The following is a 26,093-nucleotide window of genomic DNA, read 5'->3' as shown; positions in this document are numbered from 1 at the left end:
ACCCACCCTAAATGTCTGAGACCCAAGAGTGAGCCTCCTACATTACAAAGGAAAAATTCTCAGCAACTGTGGGAAAGTATTCTTAATAGGGAAACAGTGACTCCCTCTAGACAGAGCTGGCTAAAAGCCTAAGAAACAGTAACAACAGTCCAAACCTGAGGCAGATAGCACATCTCACATCCTACTGACACATCTGAATCCCTTCCCACCACAAAAGGGTGTTTGTCATCTACTGCTCTGATTTGATTAAACAAGCGACCAACATTTCTGAGTGAATGCCAACCCTACACGTGCCTGGCCATCCCCACTCAATACACTGCCACCACGGTAGAGCGGCATCAGCAGAACAAAGAAGACTGTTCAACTCAGTAAATAACAACACTGGCCTTTGGGCACAGAGGCGCTTCTATCCGCTGGACTACTTTATATGGGTTCCTCATCTCTGCTTCCTTTATTAATTATTAACTCAAATGCCCTGCAGCCAACACAAAGGCAAGACTTGACAATATTGACCCTTACAGGCTACATGACAGGACACCAACACAATAATGAGGGGTAAGGAGCATAGCAACCACGAGGTACTATTAGAAATGCCCCATAAATAACCATTCATTTGAGCCTTCCCAGACCCTTGAGGGGTAAAAACCTTTGTGCCCACTGAACAGTTAGAGAAATGGGCGCTAAGTAACATGTCAAGCTCATGCAGCCTGACCTACATACAATTCATTCATGTTCTTTATCACATGTTCATTCTACCGCCCTACTATACCCTCTCTCAGTTCAAACAAAAGAATACACCTCAAAATGCGTTGCAAACCATAAAAATGCAATGTTAATTATCATTATCACAATTAGTGAACCTTCCAGCACCAAAAGACCTTCCTGGTACTACCTTTATGTGTCAGTAAAGGCAACAACTATTAATCTACTGTCCATCTGTCTGTAATCTACTATCCATCTGTCTGTACTTCCACTCCAGCTAAGGAAACGTTACCCTCAGGCTCTAGAACTGAAGCACGTGACCAGGACAATTCAATCAAAACAGAATGATGGCCCCAACCTCATAGGGAGGCTAGGCCCCATTAGCCTCACGTCAGGCACACATGGAGTCACAGCCCAGAAGACCATTTCCTGACATGATGAACTTGAAGCTGCTTGCAGGTCTCCACTCCCACAAGCACAGTCAAGATGGACCCTCGCAATATCTCTTAGATCCGTAGCCAGGCCCCTCTTTCAGGGAGATCCATCCCTGGGCTCAATCACTGGACACTAAGTGGGTAGTTTGAGTTGGGTTTTCTGTCAACTTTCAGCCAAGAGAATCATCTTGATACTTTCTAAAGCACATTTTGTTCTAGTCAGCCATGCTGACATGAACTTCAGAACTTCCTCTTTTTTGAAAATAAATCTTGAGAGGGACAAAATAAATTTTAATTAGATGGGCTTGAGAAGTCAACCCTCCTAAGGATTGCCTTCTTGGTGAGATAGCTCCATCCAGTATAGAACAGGTCCATTTTTCTTCTGCCACAGAATAAGTGATTTTACCTATCAGCTTTTTTTTTTCCTTCAGGAAATGATATTTTAGGCTGGGCCAGTGCTGCAAACCTGTAATCCCAGTTACTTAGGATATTGAGACAAAAGAACTGAAAACTCAAAGCCAGCTAAGGCTATGGCAGTTAGGGGGAAGCATTTTAGCTACAGGACTGTCTCGTTCTCAATCCTTCGGGGTCAGAAGCAGACACCAATTTCTGCTCAGTCCTGGGGGGTCCTTGTAGGACAGTGTCAACAATGGCAGAGCACGAGCACAAGCATCGTGGTGAGCAACACTACAGAGGAGAAAGGAATGTGCATCCTTAATAAGCTACAGGGTCTCATGAACTGTGCTTATTTCTTTCTTCTGAGGGCAGCAGCCACCAGGCCTCCTCTCAGATTATCTAGTAAGGCCTACCTCCTGTCAGCAGCATTTCACAAATCTCCAGGATGTGAACCTCTGGAAAACAAACTGTAACTCCTAAAGACAATTGACTGCACTCAAGTTTGACAACAGAACAAACCAGCATGGCTTTTACCTCACAGGCTCACTCAACTATTCAGGAACCATCCTTTTCTGTGGTGGTTCCTTCAGAAGTCTTGAGATTTCAGAAGAAAGCATTGACATGCCCACCTATGCCCTTGCCTCCAGGTAGGGTAAAAAGCATTTCATTTGTGGTCAGGTGGCTCCAGAGGTGACAGAGCGCATCACTGAGAGCTTTACACTGTATTGCTCCCTTGAACTTAGCATACCTCTAAAAGTTACAACTGCAACTTCGAGTAAACACCGGGGCTCACTTCCTAAAAGCCCTCTTGGGCTGAAAGAAGGAAGTGCAGCCTGTGTGGTCTATGGTGGGTCACTGACATAATCATAGCTGGTCTGAGGACAGTCATGGGTGGTGAGAGGGCAGACAATGACAGTTCAAGTGTCCACCCATAAAACACAGGCAAGCATTTATAAACACTGCTAACTAGGTTACAATTATATTTCTTAGAGAGATATAAAAGCCATTACTTTGTGTTCCTTGCGGTGCTGTCTGCAGACTCCTAATAAACATAAATAATCATGTATGACCTTGAGCCAGGAAGGCTAAGCATTCCAACACATGCTGATTTGTTACTCTGCCTTCCCAGGGCATTATCTTGGTTTGTTAGGATTATGAAGGCCTGCTTGGCTTGCTGTGATAAGCATGCCAAGAGCTCCCCTCCCTCTCTCAGACCAGGCAGCCTTCACATATCCTAGAATCACTGCCCAAATAGTCTGGGTCTTAAAGCTTTACGAATTGGTTTACGTCACACTACACAGTCTTCCTACTAAGGTAGTCACTGGACTGTGCAGAGCAACTACATATCAAATTTATAAAACTAATTGACAGTTGGTATATTAATTTTAAATAGAGAAGCTGGCAGTTTTATTTCCATACAACATTTGGTTATACCTCATAGAAAACACAAACCTAGAATGGAAGTTTTACATTCTCAAGCACATCTTAAAAAGTGCACAAACTTTAACTGATTATCATTTTGTGCATAAAATACCGTGGCACTTTAAATATTGTTAGATGAATGAATAAACAAACTTGATGAGCTTTTATTCTTATATGACCACATAGATTATCCTTACTATACCTTTGCTTTAATGACATAAAGTGGAAGCTGGTAATCATTTTGGGAAAAAATCAGATCATAAGTATTTTCAGCTCTGTGAGCCATATGATCATTTGTTGCCATTACTTACCCTGGTTTCTACTGTTACATAATACAATTTGTAAACAAATCAGCATGACTTTATTTGAATAAAACTTTAAAAAAAATTTAGTAATGAAAACACCATTTTCCCATAGAGAATACTTTCTTGTAATATGTTCTTCTGGCCCTTAAACAGCTTCTAAACTGAGCCAGAAATACTTGGTTAGGGGTACATACGAAAATCTCCACAGTGCCAACTGCCTGTTAATTGCAACCCTGTTACCAGCTTGGTCTATGAATGTCTTTGAATTTATTTTCGGGAACTCTAGAGTTCAACTACTGTGTGTCCACAACTGTGACTCCATAAGCAAGATACAGGCTCTCAGGGACAAGGCACGGCTGATGTTCTCTTTCCCTTACTTAATACCTCATATCATCACCTACTAAGCTTTTAACTGTTTATTCACCGATGGCCTATTTGAGACTCTGCAGTCTGTCTGGGGATACTGAAGAGAAACAGAGGCAGAGGAAGACACAGAACAGTGCCAGGAGAGAAGAGCGGAGAGTCACAGGAGCAGGTAGAGTCCCTGCAGGACTGAAGAAACCACCCAGAGCTCCATGTGCCCGCATCTTCCATCAGGTCAGGACGTCTTCACAAACAGCAGCAGCTGGGCAAAGGCTGGACGTCCCACTGCCATTCCACTAGAGCCATGGTAAGGAGCCTCACTAATCTCCATTTCTATGGAGGGTGGCCTGGGTGCAAACCCTTTAAAATGATCCATATCTGCTAGAATAAATAAATCATGGTGTTTCCACACAGTGGAATGCTTGATTGCAACGCGAATGGGCATTCTATAACCGTATGCAACAACAGGAGTAGTAGATGGCTGAGTGACAAAAACATACAAAAATATAATGTGAGTTATACATCACACACACACACATGCACACACAACACAGGAAAACCATATTTATGCTGCTACAAAGCAAGAGAGCAGTATAGCGTTTGCTAGAAGGGAGATTCTTAATCTGAGTGCTAGTCACACATGTATGCTTGGTTTGCAAAGTTACCTCGAGCTAAGTATTTATAATACATGTAGTTATTAAAAGCCTGGGATTCAGAACAGCCAATAGCTACCCTGTAAGAGATAATGATTCCTGTAATCAGTTCTGATGTTTAATGACTTGTAACTACAATCACTATAGAATTATAAAGTCCAACAAGTCTTTCATGCAAAACTTCTAGCTTGGAATCATTTCTAGCCTCTCTCGTGTTGACTTTAACATTATTAACATCAATGTTACATGGCCACTCATGATCTTTGCATGTTCTCCTACATATATGGATTTTTTTTCTAAATTAACCAACATATGATCACACAGATCCCAGAGACTACTTTACTGATGACGGCTCATCAGGAGGAGGGTTGTTACCATCTGATCCACTCACCCAACCAACCAAATGGCAGCCAAAGTAGACAGACAGCTTACAGGAAAAGAACTAAGCACAGGATGCCTCTCTTATGCTGAGCCAACACCATACCTCTATATACACATGGTTCTTGTCAACCCAACTCACACTGCTTAGCTGCCCGCTAATTAGATATAGTTAAAATCTTTTTATTTCTGTAAATTATGAAAGAAGACAATTTCTGTTACACTCTTGTGTTTACTTATGTGATCTGGTGTCACATAATTTATGAGTGTTCTGAAATGCCACTCATGGGAGGCTGTTATTTTTAGAAGCTCTAAACATTTAGGAGAAAATGCCATGATATTTGCAACGTATTCCCATGTGTTTCAACAAAAAATAATCAAAATATTTTTTAAGGGAACAAACCTACCCAAACAGGAAACAAGAATTAACAAAAACACTAACAACATTCAAATGTGGGTGCTGAGCACACGGTCCGTTCTGTCCACTCTTCAGCAGGCTTGAGAATATTTCATAGTATAAAGAAGCAGACAAGTCTTTACTCACCTTCTCAGTGGGTGGCTCTCTTCTAAATAGAATCAAATGGCGAGGTCTGTCCTCAGGCACTGCTTCACCTGCCTTCACCCTGCAAGCAACAGCAAGCAATGCGTTAGCCTCAAGGAACTATATGAAGGCAATGTTCTTTCAGTCAGTAGATGTACTTAATATATGGCAAATCTCAAGATGAAATTATTGCTATAGCTTAAAAAAATAGGGAGAAATATGAAAAAAAAAGATCTTATATTGACCATGGGAAATTCTAGCCTCCCTCACCCTAGCTTGGAATCAAAGCAACCTCACCGTGAACTTGTCTCTCTCTCTCTCTCTCTCTCTCTCTCTCTCTCTCTCTCTCTCTCACTCACTCACTCACTTCATTTTAAGGTATTCTTGTCAAAAACTTCTTTGATTAGGATTAGAGCATCATTCTGCCATATGTATACATATGTACACATCAAGTAACTATGACTACAGTCAGCTAATTAACATATCCACCACTTCTCGTCCTTAATTACCTTCTCTTATTGTTTTTTTTTGAGCCGTGTCTGGCTATACAGCTGAGGCTGGCTCATTCTTTTGGACCCTCCCAGCCTTTATTCAGAATACTCAGCTGTTAGTTACTTTTTCTTACTTGTGGTGAGAACTCTCAGCAAGTGTCCAACTCACAGTATATTGTTATTAATTATGGCCTTCGTGCCCATCCTTCAGGCTTTCTGAATATCAGTGCCATGGTGAGTTTCTCTTCGTATAAACCAATTCTAGACAGTGGTATGGCCCAAACATGCTGAACTCAGCTCACACTCAGAAAAGACCAACCTGTAAGGGCCTGGGCCTCCTTTTGACCTTGAATTTCTGAGACCATACATATCAGGCATTTTTTTTTTAAACAATCAACCACCACAGTGAAACTTCAGGTCTTCCTCAGCTCCTCTGAGGCAAAGATAGTCAGATATAGCCCATTCTAAGTCCAATTATATGCTCCCCAGCCAGTCAGCTAGGTAAGACCTAAGTCACACCCGTATTGTTATCACAGGACTTCTGCGTTGGAGGTGCCTAAGCTACCCAATCTTCCCCTACAGTTCCAAGTGAGTTTACCAACCTCTCTCAAGAGAAAGCAGCTAAGAGCCAAAGAAGGTGTTTAACAAAGATACGCAAGTAGAAAGTAACAGAAATTAAATCCCTACTTAAGTCTTTCGACTTCTGAATCAGAGTTTGTCTCACTACACGGTTTGCTCTGCCCTAGAGATGATGCTCTTCTGAAAAGTAGCCCAGAGCCAAAAGCCAAACAATGTTCTCACCTGAGGGAACACGTGGGGTGTGTGCTACAACATGTTTCCTAAGAGAAGACATCTACAATCGTGCCTAATAGTACCATTAATCCTGTAATCATCACAATTACTGTAATTACTACTAATAATTATACTTCTTTGTAGACACAATGACCTTCGTGTATTTTTGGCATTTTATACATATAATTCATTTTCCTACCTTTTCTCAAAAGAGTACAGCTGCCTAACTGAAGTAAATAACAAGCATCGCAGTGGAACGCTGGTCACTTTCGTCTTTGCCTCCATCAAAGGAAGCCCTTGCTGGTTGCTCCTTTTCACACAATGAAAAGGATGGTACATTACAGCAGCACAGGCACAGCCCCACAAATAAAGCCCAGAAGGAGAGGAGAGAACACAAGCTCTCCATGCGCACAGGTGGCAAGGGCCTCTCGATTCATGAAGGGCCTCTCTGTTAAGTGTGCGCGTGCGCTTAACACACACACACACACACACACACACACACACACACACGCATGCACGATGTCTGCACGCACAGAGGTCGCAGGCGTGATGCTTAACTGATGAGCAAAGGTTGTGGGTGCGAAGTCCTGGCATCTTCACTAGTTAACTTAAAAAGTGAGAGACGCTCTCCCAGCTGCTTCCTCGCCTGGAGCTTAGCGTGCCTTCCAGAGATGTTGGGATTCACAAAGGAGACTCACAAACCGGGGCACTTGAACCTCCAGGAATACTCTCTAAGCAGCCGCTTCTACAGCCGCCCAAAACTAAGGGGGAAATATGTAAGGTATTTTCTAGAAACCTCGATCTTAACTCAAAGATTTTGGTGGTAGAAAAGCAAATAAATTAGTAACTTGGAAGTTGTTAATATTAAGACAAGAAAGAGAATACTGCTGGTACTTGAATTCTTAAGCAGAAAAAGAAATCCCATTTTGACTTCCTGAGGCTACTTCCAGCTTCGCTCTCTCTTGTGGAGTTTGGGAAGAGAAGTGTGAACTGCTTCTCCAGTCTCTTTCAGGCAGCAATAGAGGAGGCAAGGGTACGCCATGGAATGTCACTTCATTATTACCTGAGTTCTGAAGACACCTCTTCAAAATCAGAAGTCCCAGACTTTTGCCACATGTAGAGGCAGACAAAATGAAATCTAGAGACCTGCAATCCCATCTCTGCATCACCTATCCTGACATGTGTCAACGGGGTCCATTCCTCCTCCTCCTCCTCCTCCTCCTCCTCCTCCTCCTCCTCCTCCTCCTCCTCCCCACCCACTGACCCACTACAGGCACCAGCTCACCAGGCAGGCTCAAGCCACGCAGAAGCCACATTTCACACTGGTGACATTTTCCACCCTATACTGACCTGTAAGACATTTTCATTTGAAGTGATAGTTGTATGATTACTATATAACATTAAGCATCTCCAGGTAGTGGTAGTGGTGCACGCTTTTAATCTCAGCACTAGGGAGGCAGAGGCAGGCAGATCTCTGAGTTTGAGGCCAGTCTGGTCAACAGAGTGAGTTCCAGGACAGTCAAAGACTACATAGAGAAAGCTTGTCTCAAAAAAATCCAAAACAAATAAATAAACATCAATTTAGTTTTGTCTCTAAAAAGTTATTATTCTGAAATATGTTTTAAAAAGAGAAACTGTAGAAGCCAGCCTCCAAAACGGCAGCCAGTGGTCCGGGTCTCCCAGCATCCCTGGACTGGTATAGTTCATCCCCTTCCATGCTGAGTAACGCTGCTGTGTGTAAATGCTACAGTACTGGGGGAGTGCCAGAGAGATGCTTCAAATGCTACATGAAGACTCTGCAGCTCAGATCTTACACTGTCTTTGGAGGGGAGCTGGCTGCCAGGACGTGAAGACACTCAAGAAGCGGTATAAGCAGAGCTCAATAGGTAAAACACTTGCCATGCAAGCATAAAGACCTGAGTTCAAATCCCCAGATTCCATGTAATAATGCCAGAAGCAGCAGGTATGATGGCCATCCCAGTGATTCTAGGTAAGATGGGTGATCCAGAAAGGAGAGTCTCTAGAAGATCACAAGCCAGCGACTAGCCGGAATGCAGAGCAGTGAACAGGAAAGAGACCCGGTTCCTGGAAGGACTCATATGGATTGTCCTTTGACCCCTACATGTATGGTTTCACACACGCCCCAAAAAAAGAAGCTTTGCAGAGAAGGACATATTTTCAGTAAAATATACTTCCTCAAACCAGTGAGAAACTGAGAGAAAAACCAGTGAGAAACAACCATGGGGGGTGGGGGACATCATAGAAGCAGATCCCCCAGCACCAGGCGGTCAGCACTGCAACTCCACAAGACCCCAGGTCAAAACCATCCAGCTAACGAGTTCCCACATTCCTAACCCCCACACAGAAGCTGTGAGATCATGCTTAGGGTCTAGTGAAAGTTCTAATGTAACTGTCATGCAATGAAGAGCACTGTAATAAAACACATATGACGTGGGCTTCTGTTTGGGAGGGTGTGTGTGTGTGTGTGTGTGTGCACTTGCTGACTGCATTTTCTCTCCTCATTCTTCAGCATCTCCCCAACAAGGAGATGCACCACTATACCGAGTTTTGAACCAATCATTCATTTGTTTCTCTCTATCGTCTCACCACATACGTATTCTCAATAAGCCACTGTGTTGTGCCTAAGTTAAGCTCACTGTAAAGGAAACATAATGTGCACATTCTTCTGAGACTCCCTCTTCCTTAAGATTTGACACTGAGATTCATCCCTGTTGACACACGTGGCTGCAGCTCATTCCTTCTTCTTCTTTTTTTTTTAAGTCTTTTTACCATTCCACATTTTTCATTGTGTGAAGAAGCTTACAATTCCCAGTTCTATTCTACTGCTGAGGATCCTGGGAGTTTTCAATTTTCACCTGTAATGAATAATGCTGGCATAATATTCTGGCACTTGTCCCCTGGTGCACGCGGCAAGTTTCTGCAGGCTTTACCTAGGGAAAGGTGGCAAGGCTAGGGGCCTGCACAAGTTCACTCCTCTAAGTAAAGCCAAACTGTTCTCCATAGTGTTTGTGTACAGCGGACTCTAGCCGCCTTTCCAGGCTCACTCTAAGAGGCATGCTTGTTTTGCTAATTGCAGGAAAAGCTTTCAACCAACAAAAGGGAAAGCTTTCCTTGTGTCCACAACACTGCTGCACACAGACAGTACTCCACAGCAGTGACCCAGACAGATGGAACACATTAGTCACAGGACCCTGTACAGACTTGAGAATGATGTCGGAGACAAGCCAGTACCAAGCACAGACCATGGGGGTACGGCAGAGCCCATTTTTTTCCCAACGGATTCACAGTGCGGTCCTCCCTTATTTCTGTTATGATAAAGGAGTGGGGCTGAACTTGCTCACGACAGCCAAATTCAAAACTAAAGCTGAGGGAGCAATTCTCTACAAACAGTTCTTCTACCAGAGAGCAGCCTTTGTTTTTCATATTTTCACCTGTAAGATGGAACTATTGTATACTGCAACTAAGTCTTCCTCTGAATACTTCTATTAAAAATTAAATATTTTCCATAAAAAAGATGTTCTTTGCAGAGTTAGTAAATCCAGTTTCTTAGGTGGAAATGACAATTTTATAATCATCTGCATTTCTAGTAAAAAAATAAGATCACAGACTCTTTCGGCATTAAGTACAAGTAACAAGAAATTCTTTATCCAGGTGATGGTGACAACCGCCTTTAATCCCAGCACTTGGGAAGGAAGCAGAGCCAGGCAGATCTATGAGTTCAAAGCTAGCCTGGTCTACAGAGCTAGTTCCAGGACAGCCAGGGGTGCACAGAAAAACCTTGTCTCAACACACCTCCCTATATTCCCACCCAAAAAAATTCCTTCAATTTGGTCAGGAAAGTATTTTTATACAGGCCAAGGAGTCTCAGAAAGACAGAACTAAAATGTTGCCTAATGGGATCATTTGAATTCAATCTCTCAATAATTTGTATTTGTCTTTTTAGAATCATTTATCTTGGTGCTAGAGACATGGCTTGGCAGCTAAGAGCACTGGCTGCTCTTCCAGATAACCCAAGTTCAATTTGCAGCACCCACATGGAGGTTTACAACTGACTATAACTCCATCTGCATTATTTCTAGCTCTTCCCACATAGCTAGAAGGAACACAGCCATTTTGTCCTTGATGAAATTTTAATCTGAGATCTTAAGAAAGTTGGCCAGAATAACATAGGCTGTCAAAGAAAATGACAACACTCGAAACTCACCTAGCAGTTTAAAACCCATCTTCTTTCTAGAGTGGGCTCTCTAGACCAGTGGTTCACAACCTTCCTAATGCTACGACCCATTAATACAGTTCTTCATGTTGAATGACTCCCAACCATAAAATTTTCATTGCTACTTCATAACTATAATTTTGCTAGTGTTATGAATTGTAATACAAATAACTGATATGCAAGATATCCAATATGCAAATCTGATGAAAGGGTCAACACCCTACCCACAAAAAGGGTCGAGACCCACAGGTTGAGAAACACTGTTCTAGCTGATGAACTATCACCTGAGCTTGGGGATTGGTAGACAAGTGTTGACCCTGCCTGAAAATAGTCTTCATAAAGAAAAAGCACATGTCATGTGACATGTGACAATGTCCCAGTCTTCCTGACAAGCAGAAGAGCCCAGCTCCAGTACCACACAGGTTTACCCTGTCAGGTAAATGTCCTCTAGTACATGAGATCTCCGGCTACGAGATGCAGATATTTTATTTCAAAGGGCTATTGTAAGGATTAACAAGATCAACATGAAACCGCACTTAACACATAGAAAGGCATCGTACAGATATGTTTAACAGTGAAAAGGGGAAGAAAAAAGATTCTCCAGCTACTTAGAAGAGAAAAGCACGGAGGTGATTTTAGACAAAGTCTCATTCTTCACAATGAAGGACCTGATAAAATTTTGACAGCCATACACGTATCTAATGATTTTTTTACTAATACCAAGACTTCCTAGTTCCGGGGCTGGAGAGATGTCTTAGCAATTAAGAGTTCTTGTTGCTCTTACTTCAAAGAGGAATTAGATTCCCAGCCCCCACATGGGAGCCTCCCAATGGCCTATAAACTCCAGTTCTAGATCTAATGTACCCTTATGGCCTCTGTAGGCACCTGCACACACATGCCTATACATACATACACACATAGACACAGAGACAGACACACACAAATAATAATTAATAAAGTCTTCAAAAGAAAAGTGGCTTCCTCTTTCCATGCTACCCTAAACAGAATAATCTTGCCAACTAGATCAACCTTTTAGAACATTAGTAAGCATTACACATTTTTATGCAAACACTGGAACTGAAAGGATTCAAAGTAAAACATTTGGCTCATTTTAACTTTTCTAGATCAAGAAGTCTTAATCACTCATTTAAAATAGCAGCCTTTTTTTTTTTTTACCATATTTTTTAACCGTATTTTGTTTCCTGAAAATCATCCTTAACTATCTGGCCAAGGAAGAACCATACTTGATTAAACAACCATTACAGAAATGGCAAAATGAACTCTGGCAACCCCGGATAAACTACTGTCCAAGGAGGTGAGCTCAGCTCCTAACAGCACCCCTGTGCTGTATGTAAGAGGTATTTTACATATGAAATATGAACTTTGGAACACAGTGTCCATGTTAGTGCCTAGGAGTCGCCATGGTAACTGATCCTGTTTGCATGCTGAGGAAGAACAGAGCAGCAGTAGCAGCTACAACAGGTTTGGGATCGTAGTTCTGCACTGCAAAACTGGAGTGTTCCAATCATTCCTGCGCCACTGACGCTAGTCTGAGAAAATCTGAGACATATGTTTGCTCTGGTGTGTGACACAGAGGGAGCAAACACCTACCAAGGGGCCATTTTTCAAAGCAGATAACGAGAAAGAATAGAAACTACCTCAGAACACTGAGAGCGGTGTGAATAGAGCAGAGGTGGCCACTACTCATGTTTTCTCAGTATGACCTACGGACAAGTCATTTTGCTCTGAATACGTCTGTGCTGGCCCATTAGAGAATACATTCGTATTTGTCTCTTCTGAGAGATCTGTAACACAGATCCCTACTTCTCTCATAGGTTTAAAATAACTTGTCCAAAGTCACAAACTAGTATAGAGGTAATGTAATGTAACTGGCTTGGACCGTATTGTAGGTACTCAGACATCTCCTAAACATGGCCTCCTCAGCTCATAAACCTGAAGCCACTACTAATGCCCTAAGGGTTTTGTAAAAACATAATGAGACTATACCCGCACACATTTAAACAGACAAACATATATTCATATGTCTGTGTGTCTAGTCCCCCCTCCCCCTCTTCATCTCCTCCTTCCCTGAACTTTGGAATATGCTGTAATAGGTTGGCAAGAATGTTACCATAAATAGTATGGTGTAATAACCACCTGGAAGAGGACTACAATAATGACAGTGACAACAGAAAATATGAGCAGACGATATATAAGCAACAAACGTCCAATACCACTATTAGGGCAATGTAAATCAAAATCACAATGATACACCAATCTGATACACACAATGATACACACCAATCAGAAAGGCTGTTGCTTTCTTACTCCTAGAACCAAAAAGTTGGTAAGTATCAACTGTAAGAGAGGAAGGACTTATTTGGGCTCACACTTTGAGGGTGTATACCTCCATCGTGAGGAAGGCATGATGGGAGAAGTGGCAGGGCTAGCAGGAACAGGCTACTTGCTCACATTGATAGGAACTAGGAAGCAGAGATAAGGCAGTGAGCAGGGCTAGGCTCCAAAGCTCATCCCCTCCCTATGCCCCAAGCCGGGGCCCCACTTCTACAACAGTACCACCCATCAGCTGGGGACCAAATGTTCATCCACGAGAACGTGTATGAGTACATTTTATATCTGCACCACAATATTCTGCTCCTGGCCCCCATAAGCTCAGAGCCATGGCATAATGCTTTAACAAGCATTTAAGTCCAACTTCAGAGGTTCCTATCATCTTCCTTTAATTAACGAATTAACTGAACATGCACAAGTGTTTTGCTTGCAGGTTTGTCTGTCTTCCCATGTGCATGCCTGGGGCCTAAAAAGGCCAGAAGAAGGTGTCAGGAATTGCAAAGTGTTCTGAGCTGCCATGTGGATGCCAAGGTTCAAATCTGGGTCCCCTGCAAGAGCAGCTAGTGCTTTCAACTGCTGAGCTGACCCTCCAGCTCATCCCTATAGTCTTATCAATTTCCACACCGTTCAAAGTCCAAAGTCTGTTCTGAGACTTAAGATAACTCCTCAGTTGTGTAGCCCTTAGAATGGCCATTTTCCAGCAGGATCCTCTTGGAGGCTTTGTCTTTTCAGGCAGGAGCTTTACAGCCAAATCTGCACCACTGCAGCACCCTGGAACTCTAGATAAGAGAGGTGTTGCTCTCAAGTGACCTTCCCTATGGTCACAATGCAAAGCCCAGGTTCCTCCTTAAGGGCACTAATTTCTTTAACAATTAGAGCCCGTTGTCTGCACTGCACCACATCCTCTCTTCACCTTTAGCCAGGTTCACATCCCTCTCCCTCCCAGACTCCGTGTTTCCTGTTTCTATTCTGTCTTCTGCTCTCTCGCACACTTGAAATCTCAATCAATGCAGTGCATAATAACCACACTGTGTTCTATCGTGCTCTCTTGAAATACCCTCTGCCAAACAGTTCATTATTGTTTACTCCAACTTCACTCAAGTTTTCAGGACACAGGCAGAAGTGCAACCAGATTCTTTGTCAAATCAAACACCAATGGCCTCTAGCATCAAAGCATAGTTCCAGGTAAGAGTCCTTGCTTCCCTTTGGAAAGTCTTGAGGACAGTGATCCAGTAAGCTCCACTCACAGAACTCGTGAGCTTGTCAATCTCACGGCCACAATCTTCCATTCCTTCTTCACACCAATCCCAAAGACCTGACCACAAGATGAGGTTTATCACAGCAATATCCCAGCCTTTGCGCTCATGCACTTTCATTAAGATTAACATCTGTATCTTCTGTGATGTCCTGTATGATAAACCAGCAAACATAAGTGTTTTCCTGAGTTAATGCGCAAATGAGTGACACCTGAGAGGGGTGGGGGACTAGCAACCCCTGATGCAGAACTGGTCGGTTAGAAACACGGGCAAAGCAAGCTGAAATGGGGGTCAGTCTCGTGGGGCTGAGCCCTTAAGCTGTACCATTGTCTATAGCTGTGTAAAGCTGGAGAACTGCCTGCCACACAGCTGGTGCCAGAAGACACGTATTGGGTGGTATGGAAGAGAAAGTGTGTATAGGTGGGGAAAAAAGGCCAGGTGGTGAGGTACAGGCCTTTAATCCCAGCACTCAGGAAGCTGGCCAAGGAGTTCAGAACCAGTCAGATCTACAGAGCGAGTTCCAGGACAGCCAAGGCTTCACAGACAAACCTTGTTTCAAACCCACCACCACCAAAAAAAAAAGAAGTCTGTCTACAAAACATCTGGATTAAAGCACAGATCTCTTCTTCTGGCTGTGTGACTTAAGGTAGCCTTTTCAACCTCCTCTAGAAGCACAGGGTTGGAGAGCTTTCAGGTGATTGGACACAGCCTAGGACAGTGGTTATCAATCTGTGGGATGCGAACCCTTTGGGTTTGAATGACCCTTTCCCAAGAGTTGCCTAAGAATATTCAAAAACACAGATGTTTACATCACAATTCATATCAGCAGTAAAGTTGCAGTTATGAAGTAGCAATAAAAATACTTTTATGGTTGGTGGGGTCAGTCACCAAAACATAAAGAACTGCATTAAAGGGTCAAGGCATTAGGAAGGCTGAGGAAAATTGGCCTGGGGTTTGTGGAAGCTTAGTATATAGGCAAGGCTGGTTAAAGCATTTGGTACTCGTAACCAACTCTAGCTTTGGCCCCTTGGGTTGGTTTGAATGTCCATCGGCTCAGCTGTTAGAATACTTGGTCCCCAGTTGGTGGCATTGCATGAGTAGGTTTAGGAAATATGGCCTTACTTGAGAAAGGATGGCACTAGGGGTAGGTCCTGAGGTTTCATGGCCATGCACTATTCCTAATTCATATTCTAATTCTTGCTTGAGATTTAAGATGTGAGCCCTTAGCTGCACCCCGAGCTATCAGGCCTGCCTGCTGCCTGTCTCATTTCCCAGCCCTGATGGCAATGGACTCTTATCTCTCTGGGACGGTAAGCTCAGAGAAACCCTTCCTTCTATACATTGCCTTGTTTGTGGTGTTTCATCACAACAACAGAAAAGTACGATCCTCTAGTTTTACTTTGCCTACTCTGGAAACCAGCTCGCATCCTTGATGACCTGGGGACCCCAGCCACCAGACACTTTTCACTGCAGATTCTAAATCTTTCAGGCAGCCACATGCCAGAACCCACATGCATCTTATTGCATCACAATTTGACAGTCAATCTCCTGAATATCAGTTTTCAACTCATCTGTCAATTAGCCATTAGTTAGGACCTAGTGCTATCTGGCATATGTAAGAAAGGACCAATAGTTCTGTTCTCTGACCACTATCGTCTCTTGATCCTCCTCTGGGCAAACAGTGCAGGTGGCTCTCATCCACAAAGTTTTGATCTCTACTAATCCTCTTCCAACTGCTTAGCTCTGGATCTCAGCTGTCTGTCTGCCCTGGAACCCGGCCCATCTCTTTTTCTCAAATCTCATCCCAATGGTGACTTGAGACAACCAGCCAGCCAGATATCCTATGGCTTACACAGAGAATATTCTGGTTTCTATACAGTTCCTTTTTTTTTTTCCTTCTCTTTCTTGAGGCAGAGCCATGTGTAGCCCAGGCCAGCCTCAAACTCACTATGTCCTGAGAGTGACCTTGAATTCCTGATCTTCCTGTCATCACCTCCAGGTGCTGGATTACAAGTGTGAGCCCCACAGCAGCCCATAATAGCTACTTCTGAACTCATCTTTCCTATCTTGGATCATGGCACTGAAATGCATTCCTTGAGGGTAGTTCGTATTAGGGACCCTTAGTGTCACTATCGGAACTTAGCATGTTGCTGGGAAACAGCTGTCTGAGTTGGGATTACATCTTGAGAAAGAAAGGAAAAGGTAGCAGAACTATATAAACACTGTGAAGTGTTTACTTCGAGCCTGACACTCACTGGGCACTGTCTTAAGTATTAGAGAGCAGTGCCCAGACAACAAGTTCTCTGTATCAGTTACTTTTCTGTTGTTGTGATGAAACAACATGACAAAAGCAACTTATAAAAGAGTGTTTAATTGGACGTAAGGTTCTAGAGGGTCAGAGTCCGTGACTCGGAGCAATGGCATCATGGCAGGAATAGCTGAGAGCTCCTTATCTCAAACCTCAGGCTGAAGGAAGAGAGAGCTCACTGAAAATGGTGTGAGTCTTTGGAAATCTCAAAGCCCTCCCCCAGTGACATACCTCCTCCAACAAGGCCACACCTCCTAATCCTTCTGGAACTGTTCCACGACCAAGAACCAAATATTCAAACACATGAGCCTATGGATGTGATTTTCACTCAAACCACTAGTCTCCCAGCTTATATTCTTGTGAAAAATGCATTATATATAATACACACACATACTATAAATACTGTGTGTGTGTGTGTCTAAGTATGTAAACACATCCAAATATTCATATTGATGAAACTGGGTTCAGATGTTTGTTCACTGCATTTTAGGCCCTATTGTTCTCAACATCTACTATATTTTAAAGATGAAAAATAGTCTTTAGTGAGAAAAAAAATGAAATGTAAAGCGTCTGCTCTCTGGGGGGAGGTTCTTGCCAAGCTAACTCATTTCCAAGAATTCTGGATAGAGAAATTTTTACTGTAATCTTCTTTTTAACATAATGCTTCACAGAAGAAAAAGCAATCAGAAGATGGGGCTTGGGGGGAGGGGGGGCTGGAAACGAACAAGTCCAGCCAACAGAATTCAACTGAATAACAAGAAGAGGTTCTTAAGGGCTGGAGAGATTGTTCAGGGGTTAGGATCGTGTACTGTTCTTGCAAAGAACATGATCTCATTCCCCTGCGACCACATCAGGCAGCTCACAACTGCCTGTGACTCTAGCTCCAGGGCATCAGTCACTCTGGCCTCAAGTGTGCCAGCCCTTACATGTATACACCAACACACACGTATGTATACATAATTCAAAAATAAATGTTTTGTGAAAAAGTTATTCTCAGTTAAGCTAAACAGTCTCTATCTCCTTCTCCACATCCTTTGAACAGTAATGGAAGAAGTTAACAGAAGTGTAACTACATTCTCATGTACTTTTGCCTCAGGAGACCTAAACATGCACAATGCCCTGGTCTAAAACTGACTCCATCATAATCCTCCTGTAGGTCGGCATTAGCCGCTTCACAGATGAGATTAATGTGCAAGACCTCAAACCACTTGCTCATCACCTACAGACGTTGCTAAGCACCCACTGCTGGTGACTGACAGGGCTGCCATCCAATCTCATCTCTAAGTGCCAACACCTCGGTTTTGCTTTCCTTACACCATAACACATCCCTCCCACTGTCTGACATTTCTCTCTCTTGGTTCTCATCTGCTTCTGAGCTCTACAAATGACTGAACCTCATCAAGAAAGAAATCTCTAGCAGGCAGCTGTATAAATTGAAAAAAAAATCCAAGAAATTAGTCCTGAGATAAACAAGGTAAAGGATGGTACTTCCAAATGTTAACTCAGGGAAACAGAAACAAAACTGGGGGATGCTGAAACTGCAGCTAAGTGGTGGGAAGAATGCCTGGCATACACGAAGTTCTGGGTTCGATCCCCAGCACCACAGAGAAGGAAGGGGCAGGGCCGTCTAGTGGGTAAAGAACGGAAGAAGCTAGAAGCACTGTAGTTGTGCTGGTTTCAAGATTTGCTTCTTCTTTTTTTTTTTCCTTAGCAATGCTAGAGATGGCACCCAGGGCCTAGCACATGCTAGACACAAAATTACTCTTTCTTTCTTTCTTTTTTTTTTAATTTTGACATTTGAAGGGGTACTAAAGGTATGATTAGCAACAAAATGTGAGAAAATTAATAGTTCTCTTTAATTTTGTCTGTTTCTGTGAACTACATACAATCTTATTGAGTATCCCCTGGATGACCTCAAACTTGTGTGATCCTCCTGTCTCAGCCTCCCAATTCTGGAATTGCAAGTGCATACAATCAGATCCAGCTGAAGCATGTTTGTTTTATTTTGCTTTGTTTTGTATGGTGTTGGCAATCAAACTGACAGTCCTGTGTATGCTAGGCTCTACCACTGAACTATGTGTTCGACAAAAAAAAAAAAAAAAGTAACTCTCCAGTGCTGTTTATTTCAACACTTGTTACTGTGAAAGTATGCAAAAATCTGTCTTCTACATGAAGACAAAGAAGCAAGACAAAAGTGAGCATATTGAAATATTATTTATCAAATTTTTAAAAATTAGGAATAGCATAAAGGTTGAAATATATGCTACTGTTTATCCCAGTAGGAGCTGCATTAACTATTCTGGAAGCAAAATATAGAACAAGAAAATGGTAAGAAATGGATTTAATGTTCACATCAATATTTCTGACCTACAGAGTTTATTCCCGAAATAGAGGCTTTGGCACAAAACACAAAGCTCTGTGCTTTTTCCATGCCCCCTCCCACCGAGTCTTAAGCTTAAAAGCTAAGCTGTCCTAGCTCTATGTCCTAGACAGTAAGGACACTTTTTACTCAAAACCACATTATCAGGCCAGGGGGCCCAGCCAACCCACATGTAGAGCCCTTGGACAGTCAGGGACCCTGTCTCAGAAAACAACATGGACTGTTCTCAACAAACACTACTCAAAGTTGTCTTCTGACTTCCACACATGCACATGCATACACAAAACACATTAGCAAAGCCCTCTCTTTCCCAGTAAGGCCAATGGTTCTCCATCTGTGGGTTGCGACCCCTTTTGAGGATCAAACAACCCCTTCACAGGGGTTGCCTAAGACCATCGGAAAACACAGATGTCTACATTATGATTCATAATAGTAGCAAAGTTACAGTTATGAAGTAATAATTAAAATAATTTCAAAGTTGGGGGTTGCCACAACACAAGGAACTGTATTTAAGGACTGCAGCATTAGGAAGGTTGAGATCCCTGGCTTAGCCTTTCACACTCCTGAAACCCCCACCCAACAGAAAAGGATCTACCCACACGAATGTGTATGTGCCGACATGGGCCACTCGTCATTCTACACTGCAGCCTGCAGCCTGCATATACCAGGGCTGAGGACTGGATGGTAGGACATAGTTAGAGGTACAAGGCAGACAGAAGCAACAGAAGCAGGGCCTAAACCAAGGGTTATAATAAAGAGGTTACCACAACCGGAAATGCTGAGGCTTACACACCCAGAGGGGAGAAGGGAACACAAGGATGCTCATGACTGTCAAGGAGGAAAAGGATGAGCCACCCAACATGGTAGGACCAGAAGTCGTGTCAAGGTTGGGAGCACAGCACAGGAGCACAAGGCCCTGAATTCCATTCTTAGCCCCAAAATTGATTAACTCTAATTTTCAACTCATTAATGAGTTAGAGCTGCTGAGATGGTTCAGAGCCAGTAAAAGTGTTCCACAGGTCTCTCGATCTGGGTTGGATCCCCAGAACCTACCTGGTAGAAGAAAACCAACCCCTGCCACACAAGCTGTCCTATTACCTCTACATGCATATGTGCCCACACAAAATAAATACTGAAAATGAAACAAATTCGCACACACATATATATCATACAGCATGAAAACAGACCTTTAATATAAAAACGCTATCCACAATGTTCTCAGTAAATAGTACAGGCCCTCTCACCTTTAAGGACACTCATATGCCTTTAGAACATGTAAACAGAAAGAAAAATGAAGAAAATGTAGGCAGCATAAACAAATACACTTGACTGACTGGCGTATTTTTCATGATGACAGATAGCCACATTTGATTATTATCAGGCCTATAAAAGTACAAAGCACCACACTTTCTTTCTCCACAAAATAGGAACTTAATCTCAATTTCCTGTAAGTCCACAAAAATTATCTACAAGCACAGAAAGGTGGACTATAGCCAAACCACTAGACCTCCCATGGACAGGGGAGGAGGAGCATCTGGTGCTCTAGGGTCTCCACCCAGCCTCCCTTATTACACAGATTTGGAGAAAAGTCAAGATGCTTGCTGTCCAAACACACTATGTAGGCCAGAACCTCAGCCCCGCCAGAACCCATTATCATCCTTTGCAGAAAGCCTGATGTTCTGCCCCAACACAAGCTCGCAGATGCACAAGCCCTGCAACTCCTTCCTATCTGCAGCCCCACACAGGTCTGCTGGGAGCTTAATCATCTAAGACCGGACTGAGGAAACAAACACTATTGCCAGATTTCTCCTCTTGAGGTACTGACAGGCAAGAGCTGTCAAAGCAAACGATAAGAAAACACCAGGCTGATTTCCAAGAAGGCTGACTGGCCTGGCTCAAAGCTGTTGCCAAGTGTGCTGGGAAAAGTCATCCACAGGCTGCAGGGCTGCTTTCCACCTCAGGCAACATGAGAGCCGTCAACTCAACACTGTTCAAAGTGTCTGTGTGTTCTGATGCCTGGAACCAAATTGGGTGAAATGACCAATCACTATGAAGCATCCATCGGGGCTGGAGAGATGGCTCAGCAGTTAAGAGCACTGGCTACTCTTCCATGAGGCTCTGGGGTTCAATTTCCAGCACCCACAACTGTCTGTAACTCCAGTTCCCAAGGATCTGACACCCTTGCCCAGGATACAGCCAGAGCACCGATGCAGATAAAAATAAATCAATTTGAGAGAAGAAAAGAAGAAACATCTCTCTCAGAAAGCACTTTTTAAAGGCTTACTGAGAAACTGATTCAAATGAGCATGTATGCAGAGTCTTGTTCACATGCCCCAGCACACTCATCCATGTTCGCTTAAGTGTGGTATACAGATGTTAGGAAATACTACCTAGCTTTTAAAGGAGGAAATCTGAACACATGCTACAATATACATTAACCCTAAAAACAGTCTGCTAAGATAAACAAGTTAGATGTAAGGGAAAATATTATATAATCCACATACGAGTGTATAGGATAGTCAAATTCAGGACACACAACGGAAAGCCGTAGCTGCCACAGGCTGTGCAGAAGGGAGGATGGGAACCATTTACTGAATATGGGCTTTCAGGTGATACAATGCTCTGTAGATAGATGATGGTGATCACTGTATAACCATATAATGTACTTAATTCCCTAAATTATATACTTAAAATAACTAAAATGGTAAATTTTATGCCTGTGTATTTTACTTCAGCTTTTGAAACTCAAAGATAATCATATTTTTCAAAGAAAAACTATTGAGAGTAATTTCAGTCACATCATAGAATTATTATATTTTCTTTTTCTTTTCTTTTTTTTTTTTTTTTTTTGGTTTTTTGAGACAGGGTTTCTCTGTGTAGTCCTGGCTGTCCTGGAACTCACTCTGTAGACCAGGCTGGCCTCGAACTCAGAAATCCGCCTGCCTCTGCCTCCCAAGTGCTGGGATTAAAGGCATGCGCCACCACCGCCCAGCTGAATTATTATATTTTCAAACTACATAAACATGTACTTTCTTATTATGCTTTGATTTTGCGGCAGGGTCTGGCAGTGTAGCACAGGCTGGCCTCAATCTTGTCTTCCATCTCATATGTGGTCAAATTTAATCTTCAGTCTTAGTCTGGGAAGCAAAGAGCAGAAAGTTCTCTCCACATGTTAGCAGTGACTGCAGTGACAAAGGCCACGACATCAGTAGGCTTGGGTAATGTGACCAAGGCCCAGAATGGCAGCATGTATGGTGACATCTGAAGACACTTTCCCATGTTGGTAGGCATTCCAGACATATCCGGGGAAAAAAAAAAAAAAAAAAAAAACTCCTCCAGCCAATAACAAACAGGACTTCAGGCAGAGAGACTCTGTACATATTTGCATGTGATCTTCAAAGATGTGGCAGCTGTTTTTTGGGTGTCTTGAGTCTGATTCAATATAAGAAAATTCTAGCATTGAGCAGCATGTTCTCTGACAATCCCAAAAAGCTTGCTCATAAGCAACACCTGCATACAGGAAATTCGGCCCACTGGGGACACACAAGAGCAACATTCCCTGTGTGTTATCCCTGCGAGGAGTCTGTCATCCTTCTTAGGGAAGATGCTGGAGCTAGCTGCAGGCTGTGAATGCAGAGATACAGATGGAGAGAGAGTCAGGAAACAATTCTGTTATCTTGAATGCACTGTCCCAATGCACTGCCATGGTTCAGAGCCAAGGCCGAAGGACAGACACTGTTCCCTCCTAACTGGCTGTGGGAAGCAGCAAGGTCTCACAAAAACCATCAGGGGAAAAACAAAACAATGACACAAGTTCAGGACCACAATCTCACTTCTGTGTCTGAAATTATCCAGACACAGTCTCCTCCAGCAGAGTATAAGGGGTGAGGGGTTACTGAAACAAACCATTTCTAAATGGGTGCCAAGTCACTTCCATAACAAAACTTTAGAGGCTTTGAGACAAACTGACACTCTCAGTTTAGTATAATGGCAGAGCTACCCAAAACAATAGCTCAAAATCAAACAAAAGCTTTGATCTCCTGCAACCCCCAGCTCAGATTCAGCCTCCAACCAGTGTTACACGTTCCGTACACCGATCATATCAGCTAGGAAATTAAGATACTACACTACAACATCAAAGCCTACCAGGATCTGAGTCCTAAAACCAGAAAAATGCATACGAAGTTTCAGAATTTTATAGACAGTGTGCTCCAGTGTAGCAGGACTCGGCTTTGCCTGTGTTGATCGTCTGGACACTCCGCTGTCTATAGGTAATGTGTTCACTTGGTACGTATTCAATATTTATAGGGGAAAAAGGAGGGATGCGTGTATACAAAAACACAGCAGGAGCCATTCACTGCAGGCGCCAAGGGTGCAACTACAGTGTTTACCATGTTCTCTGTAAGTGGACGTGGAAAATGAAGGGGTCAAAAAAATATTGAGAAGTGTGCTAAGATGTCAGTCACTAAGGAGCTGCCCTCGAGACCTTGGTACAGACAAGCTCTGTGGTTCCAGGGTCAGTATTCACAAAGACTTGAGTATCCACCCTGTACTCAGAGCCTGGCATGAAGGGAAAGAGGGCAAGAGGAGGGCACTCATCTATAATACAAGTAACACCTCGGCTATGGCAAAGTCGTCAGGACAAACATCCAGCCACATAAACAGAGACACCCCTGAAACAGGGAGACAGACCATAGAAACACTGGCAAGCGAATCATACCTGCTATTCTGCAATGAGAGTCACAGGAGATTAGTAAGGCCAAGTCAAAGGCCTGACTCCCTGCTAGACTAAAGCTAAGTGAAAACCTTGCTTGATGAAGCATTGGCTTACATAGACAGCCACCCAATGTCATATCGATAGTTTAGTTTTTAACAAAAGAAGGATATATACATTTTACATCCAATGATGCTTTCAGCACACCTTGCTCTCATAGGTGTGTTTTTAAGGTTTGCTGCTCACCCGTTATGTGATAGACACAATGTGTTTAACCAACCCTACAGTTGGATGTTAGGCTTCCAACTGTGCATTACTGATCAAGACTGATCTTGACTGTGTTTTTTTTTTTTTAATTAAACCCCTATAGACAGAATGGTTGAGTCAGAGAGTCCATGTCTACACCATTACTCTTAAAGGCTGCCCCACACTGCTTCATCTGAAGGCAACAATCGGGAACTTTTTCGGGGTTGGAAAGTTGTGACACTGACCACCAAAGTCACAGAGTGCCCTCTCCCGGCTGGAGTTCAGGGTCCATGGGACACAGTAAGCTGAACAGCAGCAGCAGCTCTGAGCACCGTCTACCCTCTTCCAAGCCTCTCCCCCTCATTTTGCCTAGGAGAATGGGACAACAGTGTATCATTGCCCCTTTCCCCATTGGCCACTGTACCACTTGACTCAAACTTCCTCTAGGGAAAACTGAGCCTGCGCCATTCACAAAACAGAAATAAGCCCTGTGTCACCTATGAGGTTCTCAACATGTCCACCTCCTTCCTCTTGGGTAGTCACTTCCCAGTAGTCCCTCTAAAAGACAGGAAGAGCCCTAAGGTCAAGTACTCAGGGGTATGATTTTTAACTTTTCACCCAACTGGCCCTCAGACATCTTCACAGAGAAGTCAATGAATGCTTTAACTACTGTGCCCCTAAAAACATGCACTTGAATACACCCCAAAATGGAGCATCTCACTGTGGAGTCTGCTAGTTCAGCCACAGACCTGGGATCTGCCAGGTCCATCTAACAGACGGTGCATACATGTTTACAGCTAGTAAAAGTCCTGACTGTTCTGATGGTCTGACAGTTCTGAGGGTTTCTGTTCTGACACTCAAAGGGAGAATCGATCAGGTTGGTGGCCCAAGGAAACTTCGATTACTGCCCATCACACAGCCGGTAACTTTACAAGGCCTTCCAAGTAACTCGGGTGTCTCTGTGCACTGAAGCAAATGTCAAACTTCAGACCTCGTGAATGGGTGGCACTGTGTTCCCAGGCTGTTCCCTGCATGAGAAGTCACCTCTTGACCTCTTAATGTGCCTCCTGTTTGCTTCCTCAATTATTACCAGTTGTACATGATCTAGAAAACTCCATGTGTCCTGGCTTTTGTTTTCTCCACACCTAGACACTCCATACTAGCTAAAGGTGAAGTGTCAGAGACTTCAGCCATCCACCAAAGACTTCTCAAGAGGGCCAGGGTATTCACCGGGTGGCTTGCTATGCATGCAGTAGAGACTGCAAGGTAAGAAGTAACCAGAGACAAGCAATGGTAAAGTCACACACAAGGGTAGTGTGGGCAGAGAAAAGAGTACAGAGAAGCGGCGACTGTCGAGACCAACAGGATCAAGTCTTCCTCCACATGTCTCCGGATGACTGAATGGTCAGGACATCACCCTGAGAGGAAAGGCACAGCACACCTTCCTCTAACACAGAATCTTAGCTGGACCCTCTGTTACCACTTCCCCCAGCCATCTTTACAAATATGTGATGCCCAGCTACACCCCATGGGCGTGGCTAGGGGGTCTTCACACAACTCTTGTACCATAGTGGCTAATATTCCATTTCACATGAGGATAGCCCCAGAGGGTATGAGTCCAAGCCCATTGCTCTTTATGTCACTCCCTGCCAGTCCTCAGACCCAGACTGCTGTGTCCTTGCTATCTGGCTTCCTGTTACCCAGAGGTCTCTTGTGGCCCCACCTCCCTCACTGATGGCAAAGTTCAGTTCTCTCCTGTCTGAAGTATGACCCAGCAGCCAGGCACATCTGCCATCGCCGCCCTCACCTGCTCTCCCTCGTCTCAGGTGACTGGGGCAGCCTGGCTTTGGCTAACAGCCAAAGGTGTTCCCTGCAGAGGCCTTTTAGAACTCCCTTACAAAATGTACGCCTGTAATGGCTGAAAATTCAACCTCTAACTGCTGTTTCTATCAAACGGCTTGGGCATGAGCAAAGCAAAATGGGGCCATGGAAAACAGTTCTCAAATAAACAGTTTCACTCTCAAAGGGATAGTCAACAACTGCCTATGTAAGTCTACACTGTTTAGGCCTGCCCCAAGTCACAGGGAGGGAGCTACGATATCTGGGGACTGGATGGCCAGCACTCA

At 43.5% G+C, this 26,093-nt stretch overlaps 1 protein-coding gene across 4 annotated transcripts in view; it reads right to left on the bottom strand.

The window, feature by feature from the left end:
• Sgms1 (sphingomyelin synthase 1) overlaps positions 1-26,093 on the bottom strand; it is a 256,971-nt gene that overhangs the window by 218,972 nt on the left and 11,906 nt on the right. For all 4 annotated transcript variants that reach the window (XM_028764013.1, XM_028764021.1, XM_028764014.1 and 1 more), the window contains exon 2: positions 5,198-5,276. The gene's annotated coding sequence lies outside the window, so the exon portion shown is untranslated. The remainder of the gene's footprint in view (positions 1-5,197; positions 5,277-26,093) is intronic.

Source organism: Grammomys surdaster, unplaced genomic scaffold, assembly GCF_004785775.1.
Source record: "Grammomys surdaster isolate TR1022 unplaced genomic scaffold, NIH_TR_1.0 141, whole genome shotgun sequence".
Classification (NCBI taxonomy): domain Eukaryota; kingdom Metazoa; phylum Chordata; class Mammalia; order Rodentia; family Muridae; genus Grammomys; species Grammomys surdaster.
The sequence above is the reverse complement of the archived record's forward strand: the minus strand, read 5'-3'. Positions and strand labels throughout refer to the sequence as shown.